At 41.5% G+C, this 14,321-nt stretch overlaps 1 protein-coding gene across 4 annotated transcripts in view; it reads left to right on the top strand.

Moving 5' to 3' along the window:
* The window catches only part of LTBP1 (latent transforming growth factor beta binding protein 1), a 367,875-nt gene that overhangs the window by 126,760 nt on the left and 226,794 nt on the right, over positions 1-14,321 (top strand). The window lies entirely within an intron of this gene.

Raw genomic sequence — 14,321 nt, 5'->3', positions numbered from 1 at the left:
AATCCAGTCGATCATTTTTCTGAGTGAAAGTATCATAGTTTGGAAACACCTTGTTTGGTTTAGATGGCTTTAATGTGTCACAACAGATAAAACTTAAGAACCATTGAAAAAAATCAAGAAACGAAAACCCCACGAAGTGATTCCTAAAATAACCAGACAGCAGCATAGCTTCCTTCTTCTGAGGAAAGGCAGTTTTCTTGGCTGTTGGAAAAGAATCTGAAGTGACTTGCCTGTAATTTTGTTTCTGCAAGGTGGCTCCATTTCTGAGACATACTTGCTCTAATTTTAGATACAGTTGTAAGCCTGACATGTTTACATTGATAAAATATTTTCTTTAGTAAGCCAGCCAGGATTCGCTCCCTGTGAAATGTCTGAAACGTCCTGCATTACTTTCTGAGGTTCACCTACAGTGGCTATTTTTAGGTTACGAGGTCCACACTTTTTTAGTGTATCAAGCAGATGGCGTGGCAGATTTGGTCTGAATTTGTAAAGAGCTATTGTATCAGTGGCCAGCTCGGTTAATATCTCCCTATGTGGGGAGCTCAAGGACAAGGCCTGGCTCTAAGGGCGGGGAATGTGATGATTTGTGGTTTAGGTATTACAGAGTGTCTGCTGGCAGCATCTGGAGGAAACGGCCCTGGAGTGAGGCGGCAGACCGTTCACAGGCGAGAGAGCTGGGCGCACGCGCTCGCGCCAGCCGCCTCCTCTCCGTCTCCCGTTGCCTGATTGCCTGCGCCCTAAGCGATGAAAGGGTGCCAGTTGTGAGGTGGAAAAGGACTGTCTTTCACCACCAAGACTAGTGCAAACAGCAGAGATAGAATTTTCACTACTGTTTGGCACTTTAGAAGCCTGTATCTCTGTGGCTTTCATTCTCTGGGCCCACTCCCACCTCCCAGAATTGGTCACTATTTTAGAGGGATGGATTCTTGCCTCAGAATCGATCACTTAACAAGAAGAGATTCTAATAAAAGGTTTGTATGCCCTCCTTGTCATTTTTAGAGAAAATTCTCCTCAGTGACCTGGGGCTGGCTCCCAGAGCGATAGTTTGATGAGGTTTATTCGGCTGACGAAGGAAGCAGGCCCTGGGAATTTTAGAGAGGAAAGAATGGAGAAATCAGAGAGATCATCTCCTTGCCCTTTAGGCAAGATAACCTCCAAGTTCTTTGCAAAGTAGTGGACATGTGCATCTTGTTTTTAAAGATCCTTTTGTTTAAATGCTTAATAGCTTGTTCTGTGTCAATGTCTTCTGAGTAGACAGTTAACCTTTGAACACGCTGGGGTTACAGATGCCAACATTATGCAGCCTAAATTCTGTGGGTAACTTTTTTAAAAAAGTTTTTTATTAAAGTATGATTGATATACACTCTTATGAAGGTTTCACATGAAAAAACAGTGTGGTTACTACATTTACCCATATTATCAAGTCCCCGCCCATACCCCAGTGCAGTCACTGTCCATCAGTGCAGCAAGATGCCACAGATCCACTATGTCCCTTCTCTGTGCTACACTGTTCTCCCTGTGACCCCCCACACCATGTGTACTGAACATAATACCCCTCAGTCCCCTTCTCCCTCCCTCCCACCCACCATCCCACACCCCTCCCCTTTGGTAACCACTAGTTCCTTCTTGGAGTCTCTGAGTCTGCTGCCATTTTGTTCCTTCAGTTTTGCTTCATTGTTATACTCCACAAATGAGGGAAATCATTTGGCATTTTTGCGGGCAACTTTTTACTTCTCAAAATGTAGCTACTAGTAGCCTACTATTGAGTGGAAGCTTTACCAGGAACACAAAGAGTCAGTTAACACATATTTTGTATGGTACATATATTATATAGTGTATTCTTACAGTAAAGTAACCCAGAGAAAAGGGAATGTTTTTCAAATTGTTGCAAGTCTCCAAAAATTTTTTCCAATATGGTTATTTTTAAAATCTTGTGTTTAAGTGGACCTCTGCAGTTCAAACCCATGTTGCTCAACAGTCAACAGTGTATTATTTTTCTATTCTTAATTTTAAAAATAAACCAAAGGGAGGTACTTCTTATTCCTTGGAGTTTATATAGATCGTACATTTCTTAGAAGCTCTCCAAAATGAGGACATGATGGGAAGAGAATTTTTGAAAGCTTAGACTCATACTGACAAGAGAATTCTGAACTACATGGAAGTGACAGGAAAAGATGGTCTGAGAATCAATGGTTGAGACTAGGGGTTAGACTGATTTTGGTTTGTTATTGATGATTTGTTATTGAAACGAGAATTCTCACTGTGCATATGTATCTTAAACTCTCAAACTTTTGTCGAACAATATTCTGGAAGATGAAATTATATTTTAGAAATACATGAAGATAAGTTTCTTATGTGTATTGTCCATAAATTCCTCATCCATCCTATTTAAATGTAGCTCATCCACTGTTGTGACCTCATACTATCTTGTAGACTAACTCAGGATCGCAGTGATGGGTTCTCTGCTCACACTCCCCTGAACAGAGGCCCAGGGACTAACTGAGACAGGCATGTGGGAGGGCCGGGGAGGGACAGGTGACTATTTTTTGCTGAGACCAGAACTCTACCTAGAGCTGGAGGGCTAATGGGAGAGTTTTAAAAAGAGGTGCTGGGGCAGGACCATTAGGACACCAGAAAAGCAGAACTGAGCAAGAACAACAATAGAAAAATTAAAACTACAAAGAAGGCATGAGTAATAGTAAGGACTCAAAAGTGTGTCTCTCTGCATCCAGCTTTGCATGAGGTAAAAGGAGCCCCTAAGGCGACCTTATGGGTAACAGAAATGAAGGAAAGGAGAGTGATGGTTTATGGGTGAGGGGTTTCTTTTGGGCTGATATAAAAGTGTTATGGAATAAGATGGTCATGATGGTTGAACAACCTTGTAAATATATTAAAAGCCATGTTATGTTAAAAATAATACAAAAATACAAAAATTGTTGCCAAATAGGTAGTTATAAAAGAACGCATTAGCTCCAAGGAATGGAGCTCATCAGCTCTCCAAAGATGGTGTGGGGTAGAGGGGTCAGCTTCACTCAGTATCTTCCTTGTTGAATGTAGAAAAGAATTGAGCATGCCACTCAAATTCTATTGTGTGTAGTTCAGTTTTTGACCCAGAGGAAGAAAAGCTGAAGTGACACAATAATATTGGAAAGGCTGTCTTATAAAAATGGTCAGTCAAGATTATTAGAATAGCATATGCTCAGGAGCAGAGCCAAATAACTCACACACACAAGATTAGTTCGGCCTAACGCATTAGAAAAAGACCTTGAGGGTCCTAAGTGTTCACATCAGACTATCTGCTTTGTAGTAAAAATACCATGGGATGCTTGATAATGTTAACAGTGGAAGATAGTCCTAGTACAGTCATGGTGGGAAGGCATTTTTATCAAGGTTATGGAGAGGGGAGAGCTTTCTGAGGTCAGTTGTAGAGTTGCTTAGAAGGGATAGCTTTAGGGTGAGCCAAAATACGCATGTAACTGAAGTGTTTCCCTAGACTGCTGATTTGCTGCTGATAGAGGCCGAGAGCTAACAGATGGGGCATCTCTGATGTAAATGCTAACCTGTCTTTTCCACCTTATCATCTCAATGTCTGAAAAAAATATTTAGGAGTTTAAATCTCTCTAAATCAGGTTTCTCATTGCTAATTTAATTTGTTTTCCTATCAAGATAGACCTAGCTTTGAAATAGCTTATTTATATATTATAAATATATGCTTTGTAAAATTTTAGTTCTTTAAATTCAAACAGAAATCTTAAATTTCAGGAAAGACCCAGGTCACGTTTTATATCCACCTTCTTAAAGGTTTTAAAAGAAATACAAGTAAGACTAATAAAAGAGTTGCCAATTTATCCTCTTATGTGCTGAGACATGGGAGAGAGACTGATCACTGGCATTTTAAACACATACTATTGCTAAATTAACAACAACAAGAAAAAAGGTTAGGACAAGCCCACTGTTTTTACTTACATGTTAAACATAAACTTCCCGCTAAAAAAAAGTAGCTGTCGTGGTGCAGGAAATGCATCATAGCCCCCATTAGGCCAGTGCTTCCAGAAGAAAATATAATCCTGCCTGTCCGGAGACCCCAGGGTACCCAAGCCCTGGATCCTGTGATGTGCTGACCTCTCCCAGTCCTTGCAGCAGACCAGTCAGCTCAGCTCTCATCTATCACAGGCGAGCTGGAATTCCTGGCTCCCCATTTGAGCATGAAGCAGCCCACCTAGGTCTCAGTCTGCAAGGGAGGCATGGAGTTATTCTCAGAGCAGCAGCCTTGCAGCCCGAGCCCTGGATTCCCAGTTGTGCCCTGACTGCCGTGCGTAGTCCCAGACCCTTTGGCACAGGAGACCTCCTCTTCACACTATTAGGGACAGGGTTGAATGTGTTAGCATGAGCCTGCAGGCTTTGTTCACACTGACATCAGGAAGCATAAAACATGAAAACATCTCAGGTTTGATGATGGATGATGGTGTCTTCGCTTGAACACAGTAAGTTCTGGAGTGCACGATTGCAGACTGGTTTAGCAGAGAGTACCAGTAATATGCTGCGTCTTCCTGGTTTTCCTGAGAGAAGACAGTAGTTCTAAATAAAGGCTTAGAGGAGACAAGATTGTTGCTTTAGCAAAACAAATCTAAAGCATAGGAGACAGGCAGTATTTGGCTGGGACAGTTCTGCTAATGTCAGCCGCTCAAGAATGTCGGCAAGAACATTGATTAAAGGCTGTGGATGCCCCAGAGCCCATTACAGAGTCATCACAGGGACGGTGTCTGGTGTAGTTTAGAGCACCCACCTTGGGATAGAAGCTGGCTTCAGAGTAGGCAAGACCAAACTCATCCTCTGCCTTTTTGGCTGTTGGCAAAAGAGAGAGAAATCCTGGCATGGCAATTGAATAAAGGCAAATAGAGATCTAATAAGTAGAGGTAACATGAATTAGAGCCAGATTCTCATGTGCAGGGTGAACTACAAAATGCAGATCATCAGAGGAGGAGCAGTTTGAAAATGTGGGTGAGGAAGGGTCTGGTCCTGAGAACCACCTAGCCTCATTTGGATACTGAAGTTCAGGAAATGAGTGTGAAGAGAGAAGAGCAGTGGGAGAAATGAAGTGTGCTGGCAGCTCCAGTTCTTTGCAGTGCCTTCACTGCTGGTCACTGATTGGTGGCAGCCCGCCGGGGCTGTGCTTTGCAGATGGACAGAGTGTCCACTTGGAGGGAAGTGAGAGTTCCATAGGCAACACATTCTGATGCACTGAAAACCTTCTCTGCAATGGAGACCACCTTTGGCTTATCACGTGCAAATAAGTGTGTCTTCAGGATTGGCTCCATACCAATTCAGTGGGTATGAAGCAGCAGTTCATGTTGGGCCAGCCAGAAATTATCTTACTAGAAGCTGATGAAGACTAACAAAGACACGATTTAGCATTTAAAAGGGATGCTAGGTGGGAAAAACGACTGCTTTAAAGGAGGAATGATGGTACTCCGTTCTTTTTTCTTTGTGAAATCCAATTCCCGAAGCTGTTTGTTATCCCACACACAGTTGTGTGTGGGAATCAGGTGCCTTGAGCCAGTGTCCCACTCATGGAGTAGTGTGGATGTTAGCCCTAAAAATGGCTAGAAGAAAATTCATCTGCTCTTTGATAATTTCTGGCAAAGTCCTTGTTGGTTTGAAAGGCTAGACAGCAAAGTAACAGCATACTAGGTAGAAACTGATGCTTGAGAAAGCATTGCAGTAAATGTAGGTGAACACCAGGGCTTTGCTAAGCTTATTTCCCCAGGAATCCAGATTCTATTGAAGGGCAGGTATTACCTATTGTAGAGAAAATACCATGTACCATCTTTTCATGGCCACTCTGCCCCAGTTGGGAGGCGGATGGTGGGTGTCACATTTCATCCAGGGCTTGATCCATCTCACCCAGTCCAGGAAGGTATATGAATATGAATGTTCTCTTTGCTTCCAATTTCTCACACATAGTTGGAGATAGCTGGGAAATGAGAGACATGGATTGATTATAAACACTTCCAAGAAGCTTATCCAGCAGTAATGAAAACAGTGTAAGAAAACCTAGAGTGAAGGATTTTGTAATCTAAATTCCCCTATGGTCAGTCTTTCGTGCCAGAGAAAGATGCTTTAATCCCAAGGGCCAAAGATTTCATAATAAATAAACCAATCCAAGATGGTTTCTGGGTGTTGAGACTGATTTCAAGATGTTGAGAAATAAATACTCTATGTCTCCAGAATATTCTGGATCAGACTATGGTATTTTTAGGGAAAAAAATAACACAAATGAATTTACAAGTTGCCTGGGGGAAACTACAAAGCAACATTTTGGGAGGGGAAAACCTGCATTTGGGAAAGAAAAGAGATGATGTCTGCTCAGCCTTAGTATTTCTTGTCTGGAAACTGAGGACTTGGCTTGATTTTATTTCCGAATAGGAAAATAGTTTCTAGGGAATTAATCATTAGAATTGAAACGATAGTTTTGATTCAAAATAAACAAAATTGTATACAATACTGTTCACGAGATGTTCTAAGGGGAATTAAAGTAGAATGCTTTGACTTCTCATGGGTTAGTCTCCTTATAGAAATGTTCTCTTAGCTTTGAAAATTACTGCCTTGTAGGGTACCTGTCTGTCCCTACTTTTAGATAAAGACCTCAGAGCCTTTCTTGTATTTTAAATGACATTCCTTAAAGCAGAGTTTGTCCTTTTCTGTGATGTTTAGTTCTGTTTGATTTTTCAGTATTTACTCAGTATTAGCCCCTTGTGAAATTGAAATGTGCCTGAACTGAAACCCAGCTGGCCATGTTCTCCTTTGTTCCCTTACAAAGAAAGTAGAAGTTCATACATGGCCAGAGGAGGAAGAAAGTCTTGCTTCCCTGAGAGGTAAGTGCAGGATGGTTATATGTGAGTAGTTCTGAGAGGCAAACCGTGAAACCATGAAATACGTGTCTATGTATGATGTATTTATATGTGTATGGACAGAGAAAGGCATGTCTATTGAATCATGTATCTAAGCGTATTACATTTTTCAGAGCTGTTTACATTATCCGTAGAGCAAGTCTCCATTTAAAAAAATTATTGTAGCTCTGACTGTGCATCACAAGTTTTTTCTCTTTCAAGGTTCTAGTTTTTCATCTAAATGGAAACATTTTAAACAGGCAGTGGTTGCTCTTGTAAAAAAATGTCATAGTTATTTAAAAATTCCTGCGTCCAAGAAACAGATTTAGGAAGCTTTGGAGGAAAGGCAAGCATCCGTAGAGCAGGTGAGAGCGTGGTGGTCGTGGGCGCCTCTGGTCGATGCCTGGACGGCTTGTGTGGGACTGAGCTCTCTCCCCAGTGACGTCTGGGCCCACACGCCCTCGGCAGCTGCGTTCCTTGCCTTCAGGAACGCCTCCTACGGGCTGCAGGTGCCTCTGCTGATTACAGCCGCCTGCCTCAGATCCCGCAGCACCGGGGGCTCTTCCTCCCACGCCTTCAGCTTATGTTCCACAGCACTGGGGCGGCAGGCCTTTGCTTTACTTTAGAGGGTTACAGAATGATCGTCTCCCAAGGCAAAATCTTTTGATATCTTTTCCTTTGCTCGTTATTCAAAAATGTTACCCTGCCTTCTGTGGTTCAGTTAGGTAGACACTTTCTGGTCCAAAGGTCTTTTTTCTTTGATTTTCTAACTATGGATATTTAATGAACCGAAGGACTATTTATGTGTACTTTAATTTGTTTTTATAGGAAGACAAGGGGAGAGGGAGATACATATCTTTTGTTAATACTTCTATGACCTATTTAATTTTTTCATGACATTTTGTTCATCCCAGAATAAGTAATAAAGTAGATCTTATTATCCATGCATACTTCTTTCTTCCCTCCCCCTTCCATGGATTTCCTGAGGGTAGACTGGACTTTCCCACCACTGATGCTGAGTGTGGCTATGTGACCCGCTCTGGGTGGAGTGTGGCTGGGATGACGGTGAGCCAGTTCTGCGCTTTGAAGCGCCGTATGGTTCCCCTTCTCCCACCGTGAGAAAGGTATGAGTCTGGCCTGCTGATATGCCAATTCCTTTGACATCTACTTTTCTTAGATTATTTTATCAGAGGGCAGAGATTTACTTTTCAGAACAGTTTGGGCAAGTCATTTGTTCGTAGAGCAGATGATACTGTTTAAATCAGGCTATATACAGGTAAAGAAGTGCTATTCTGGGTAATCTTGCCTTCTTGCCACTGTGGACTAGATAACAGGCACTTGACCCAAGAAAAACCAATCCAAGCTGGCCAGCTGCCTATAAAGTGGCCTGGCACAAGAGCATTCCCAAACAGGTATGATACATGAAATTAGATGAATCAGACGCTCTCATGGAATCAGTAAGTTAGAGTTGAATAGTAAGCAACTAGAACAAAGTAGAATACCAAGCAGAAGCAGAAGCACAGAGTAGATTTCTAGCATATTAATGTTAAGTATACAGTATGATGTTCAGCACTTTCTAAAAAGGGCTGGGGTAGGGCAACATATAATGGATTGCTGAAAGTACTGTGGATTCTTAATGTCTTGCCAGTTACTGAAATAAGTCCTGGTCTCCCTAAGTTCTGGCTTATATGGCTGGCTATTCCTGGGTTTTCTTGAGACTTTCACCTATCTTATTGCTGCACAGAGCCTTACTATACCATCCCATCACTTGAGATACTGTGCACCCACCCCCCCGGCATTGGGGTGTAGACAGAGACCCAGCTAACACATGTTCTGTTTGTACCCTTTCTCTAGCAGCTGCATGTCTTAATATCTCAGAGCACCAAAGAAGGCTAAACTACCATTTAAAGAGGGAAAACCCAGCTGCTTTACTTTTTTCTTCACTCCTTATTTTAGCTCTTACTCCTCTCCACACCCCTTTACTTCTAAGAAAGCTTGGGGTGGGTTGCCAGATGGACAGAGGAGTGGGTAGGCCAGTTCCATCAGGAACCCAAGACCACTGAAACACTGAGAGAATTGTTCCACCTGGCCTAGGGTTTAGTACGGCCCCATGTGTCACCATATTTATGTCTGAGTACCCATTTGGAATTTTAACAGAAGCCGTCCCAGGTCTCAGGGATTTTGGCTCACGAGGAATAGAGAATGTCTTGTTTCAGTGCTTAATGATTGTAGACGGGAACCTATTCAATAAGACTCTCAGAATCCCGTCATGCCTCCTATTCATCCATCCTTTTTTTGGTATAGGTTTTTAGGCAGCCACAATGGGGTATGTGTGTAAATACATATCAGGCGTGCTCTGCCATGTCCTGAACAGGGAAATATAACAAAATTAGATGCCTCTTTTTTAAAGGAATTTTTAAAAGACTCTTACTGGAGAGAGTGATTCATAATGTTTCTTGTCAATGATCCCAGTTTCCAAACCACACCTTAATATACCTCAAGAACATATAATATATATTTTTAAGAACCTTCTAAAGGTATTGTAACTTACATTCTTGTCTCTGAACATCAGGTAATTAGGAAATTTGGACATAGGCTCATTTGTCCCCACAAAATCACTATGTCTATTCCATCTTCCTCTTCCTCTTCATATATTTAGCACTTACTGTGTGCCAACCATTGCACTGAATGTTTGATATGCATTAAATCAGTATGTTGCACTATAATATTACCACAATGTTTTGACTATTTAAAAATGTGCCTTACATGTTGTTCATATAAGTTTGTTAGGTATCAGATATAATGAGTCAAAAATTGCCATTGAAGAGAGTGCTCTGTAGCTTGCTGTGTAAGTGTCTTTCAGGTAAGAACAAAGTCAAAATTTGACTATATTTAAAACATTTGTCAACTTTATGATTATAGGTGGGACTTTTATGAAAATAATATTTAAAAAATTATCTAAATTCAGAGCTTCTGGCAAAATTGTTAAAGATTTTTCAAATGCAAAATAAACCTTTCTAATCAGTGGATTTCTGTCACTGGTTGAGTCCATTTTGATACCTTTCCTCTTGCATTTGCATCGTTTTTTATAGCTTGTGAATTATATCTACACAAATCATTTCTCATGGCCCTTGCCACAATCTTGTGAGGTTGATAGTTTGGGTGCCATTTTTCTTTGTATCTTTTCCCACTCTAGATGGCAAGATCCTGGAGGGTGGAGCCTGTGGGTGGTTTTGCTGTATCCTATCCTGTTTAGTCTCTAAATATTAGTTACTCTGTCAAATAAAAACTTAACACTTGTTCCATAGAGCTGTTATAAGAATGGAATGAGATGAAGGATATGATGATGTAATGCCACACACAGAGCATGTGCTCAGTCTTTTCCTCCATCATCTAACCTTCCCAAGGGCTTAGTGTCATGTGATTGTCATAGGAATGCTCATTGAAAGTATTGGGGTATTGAGGAAAGAACAAAAGCTTGCATTGAAATCCAGCTCTCCCATATCCTGCACAATGGCCTTGGTTGAGCTTCATATCTGTGAAATGCGTATGAGTGTAACTTACATGACCGTGGTGTGTGCTTGTGCTCTGTAGCTTAGTAGGCATTCAATACATGTTTCATGAGTCCATCAGTCATGCACAAAGTGGTGTCTACATTTAAAAAGGTCCAGACATTGTGTTTCTCTGTCCTCAGAATCTGGGTGAAAAGTAAAGCGGACAGAGGAGTTTGTATGTGTGTTCATAGATCACTTACCTATTGCTGTGTAACGAAAAACCCCAAAGCTCAGGTTCTTTCCTGAGTTGCAGTCAGGGTATCATCAGGGGCTGTAGTCATCTGAAGGCCACTGGGGCTGGAAGACCTGCTTTCGAGATGGCATGCTCACATTAGCAGGAGACTTAGGCTTCTTTGCCACATGCGCCTCTCCATAGGCTCCTCAAGTTATTCTCACAGCATGTGAGCTGTCTTTTCCCAGAGTGAGTGATCTAAGAGGGAAGGACTACGACAGGAACCACAGTGCCTTTTGTGATCTAGCCCCAGAAGTCACACACCATCACTTCTGCTTTATTCTGTTTTTTAGATATGAGTCACTAAGATGAGCCCATGCTCAAGGTAAGGGGAGTTAGACCACTTCTTGAAGAAAGAAGTATTTCTGGAAATTATGTATGAACACACATAGACTTGCAAATAGATTTTAAAACCATCACAGTGTTCAATGGGAGATGCACTATTTTGATGAGAGTCAAAGCAAAAGAGGAAGTTGAAAACGAGTAACCTAAAAGGAATTAACCTACAGCTGGAAAACTTACAGCATGCAATTACACATTAGTAATTCATTTTTTATTGGCAGCTAATCATTTTTTAATATTACTTACCACATGATACTGGAGCATAGCTAGATATAATAAGATGACTTTGAAAAATGGGTATTTAGGCTGAAATCTTTTCTAATGATGAGATATATTGAATTTGGCAGTAATGCCTTGGGGAGAGTGATTGGGGCCATTTGACGGAGTCATTTGAAAAATGAGCCAGAGAGAACTTTGTGCTGGGGAAAAGGAAGTAAATGACAGAATCTTAAAATTCTGCAAATCTGAATATTCCCTATTCTATCTATAGTTCTAAATTTAGAAATTTAAAAATGCCTGTTTTTTTCCATACAGCTAATCACTTCAACTGATTTTTCTTTCAGCTGAATCCATCAGGAGAGTTGTTTGGCAGTTACAAACATGTTCATATCTTCAGCTTCCTCAGTGCTTCTTAAAACCCGATGCATTCATATAATAACATTGTGTTTGCTCTGGGTTTTTATTGCCTATATGAAAGAACTGGAGTCTCAGAAGCACATCAAGATGTCTGCTTCTGGCCTGGCATTTCCAGGAACTCACAATGTCTGAACAGGGTGCAGAAGGCTTTATTTTCCTCTCTGCTCTGTCTTTTCTTCTTTTAGGCAGAGTTTAAATTTTGTAAAGTGTAATAGGTCATGTTCTTCCTTGCGTCCGCCTTCAGTGTAAGAGGGAAATGTCCAAGCCATCATATGAAGGTAATGAAACCCTGATGGCATTCAACTCCTCCACAGGTTTGGGACTACCAGTGATTTGTTGTATGACGAACAGTTGCTTCTGTACCCTTTCCATTTGGCAGTGGAATTCCCATGTATTCCTAGCCTGAGTTCCTACTGCCTTTGATCCACTCATCTTCATTTCTTGCTCCTGCATTCTTTCCCATGCCACTCCCTTCCCTCCACATATGCTTTCCCATTCCCAAGGAGGGAGAATCACCAGGTGGAAAGTTTGTTCTAAATAGAACAGGAGGATGAGAATACAAACATTTTCTTTGGCTTGATCAAGGCCAAAGGAAGATTGGAAAAGTAGAGACACATCCACAAGTAGAAGTATGTGCAAAGAGCCAGGAGAAAATGGAGGGTTGTAATGTTTGGTCATGCCTAGAATGCCGAAACTCATGGGTGTGGCTGAAACGATCAAAGGTGGAGAGAAAGGAGGAAAGGTTTTCCAGGGGGAGGAAACAGCATGTAAAGGAAAGAGGCATGTGATAAGGAACCCTTGGGTGACACTGTCTGAAGCTCTGGCTCTGCAGAGGGGCACTGCAGATGAGGCTAGATTGGGTCTAGGTGAGAAAGGGTCTGAACTCCATTTCAAGGAGTTTGATTTTGTTGTAAATATTTGGCATAACAAGTATATAAATTATGGTATCCTGATTCTCCTAGTATATGGTAGAGATGATCTGGGGCATTCATGAGAAATGGCCCCTACTTCATCAAGCTTGTGAATAAGTCATGAAATGTGTTCTTTGGTAAACAAATAGCCCAGTAGTTATCTATCCTTTTAGTCAGACTTTCTTCTCCGCATACAAATTAACAGATGTTATTTATGGAAATGATGAGTGATAGCCGATAACAAATGCCTCCATTTACTTCTCTTTGGAAAAACAACACATGTGGGGATAAATGAAACCTAATTCTGTTCCATAATTAAAGGACAGAAAATTTGAATCATGTGAAGCATATCTTAATTCACTCTTTCTGTAGAGAGCCCATGCAGACCTGCCAGATGGTATGACTCCTAGTGGTGGAAGGCAGGTGAGAGCTCACCGTTCTGCAACCTGCTGTCTCGATTCAGGGATAAGAGGGAGGTCCTCCTGTGGATTGTACTTCAGCTCTACTCAGAGGCTGTAGTGTGGAATCTAAAGCTGGGCTGCGGCAGACCGGTGTACATTCTTCAAGGGCAGTAGAGGTTTTTCACATTAAAAAAAAAATGCACCTTTCCAATGGTATTTGTGAGACAGACTTTTAGAGGAACATCTTGAATGTTTGTGTAAAAAAAGAATGAAAAAAAAACAACTGGGCAAACTCATTTAACCTACCCAAATACAGTTCCCACGATTGTCAGGATTCTAGATCCAGACAGTGGATTACATTCTCAATTCAGAACTGAGAAAATGGTATGGTGAACTTGCTCTGCTCCCTCTCTCCCTTCTTTGCTTCTTACGTTATGAACTGATTTAAGTCTTGTCATCTTGGCGATGTGTTTCTTCGGCTCTTCATCCCAGCATTTCAAGTACTGTTATTCATTCCGGATGGGCTGGCAGCCTGGCATTGAGGACCAGGAGCCGAGGAGAGACCGGGCATGTTCTAGACAGAAGAGTCTTTAAAGTCGCGTTAAAGGAAACACCATGGGACAGCCCCATGTAGCTGCAGGTCGCCAGGACTGAGGATTGTGCCCCCACACTGCCTCTAATTAGCTGTGGTGCCTTTGGCAAAGTGCTGTCACCTCTTGCCATGGACCGCAGTCCAGGGCCTGTCCTCAGCTTTCCTGGGCGTTCCTCATCAGTTAACTGAAGTACGCCTGGGCAGTTGAATGCCCCCAGGGCCTATGATGTTAAAGAAAAATATTTTGCAAAAAAAGGTCAGAAAATGAATATGTCAAAAGGACATTTGTTTGTTTTGATAGTTATCCACTTTTATTACCAACTCTATTTTCTTTGCCCAAACACTGGGTCAGATCCTGCTGGTTGAGCAGACTACTTGTTGGATAAAGTTAGTCTTTGGACCATAAAGTATATTGTGTCTTTGAATATATTTGATTTTGTTCCAGGGATAAAAATAGGACCGTCTAAAAAATGTTTTCAGAGAAGAGAACTTATGGTTGGTATTTAAAGAGGGAAAACTCCAAGAAGAAAAAGGAAAGATGAAAACAATCCCATTGCGTCAAGATGTGCTGCTTGAAGCCCAGTGGGGGGCAGTACAGTTAGGCTGGGAGGGCAGGGGTGATGGCTGAGAAAATGTGATTCTCGGTGAAAATCTTAGTCCTTAAATCTTGAGCTACGGTGAAACAAAGATTCAATGAATAAAACAGAAAATAAGACCTGACTGAAATAATGGAAATTTGGGATGAAATCTACCATCTTTATTG

This window comes from Manis pentadactyla, chromosome 2, assembly GCF_030020395.1.
Source record: "Manis pentadactyla isolate mManPen7 chromosome 2, mManPen7.hap1, whole genome shotgun sequence".
NCBI lineage: Eukaryota > Metazoa > Chordata > Mammalia > Pholidota > Manidae > Manis > Manis pentadactyla.
This window is presented reverse-complemented; position numbering and strand designations above follow the sequence as displayed.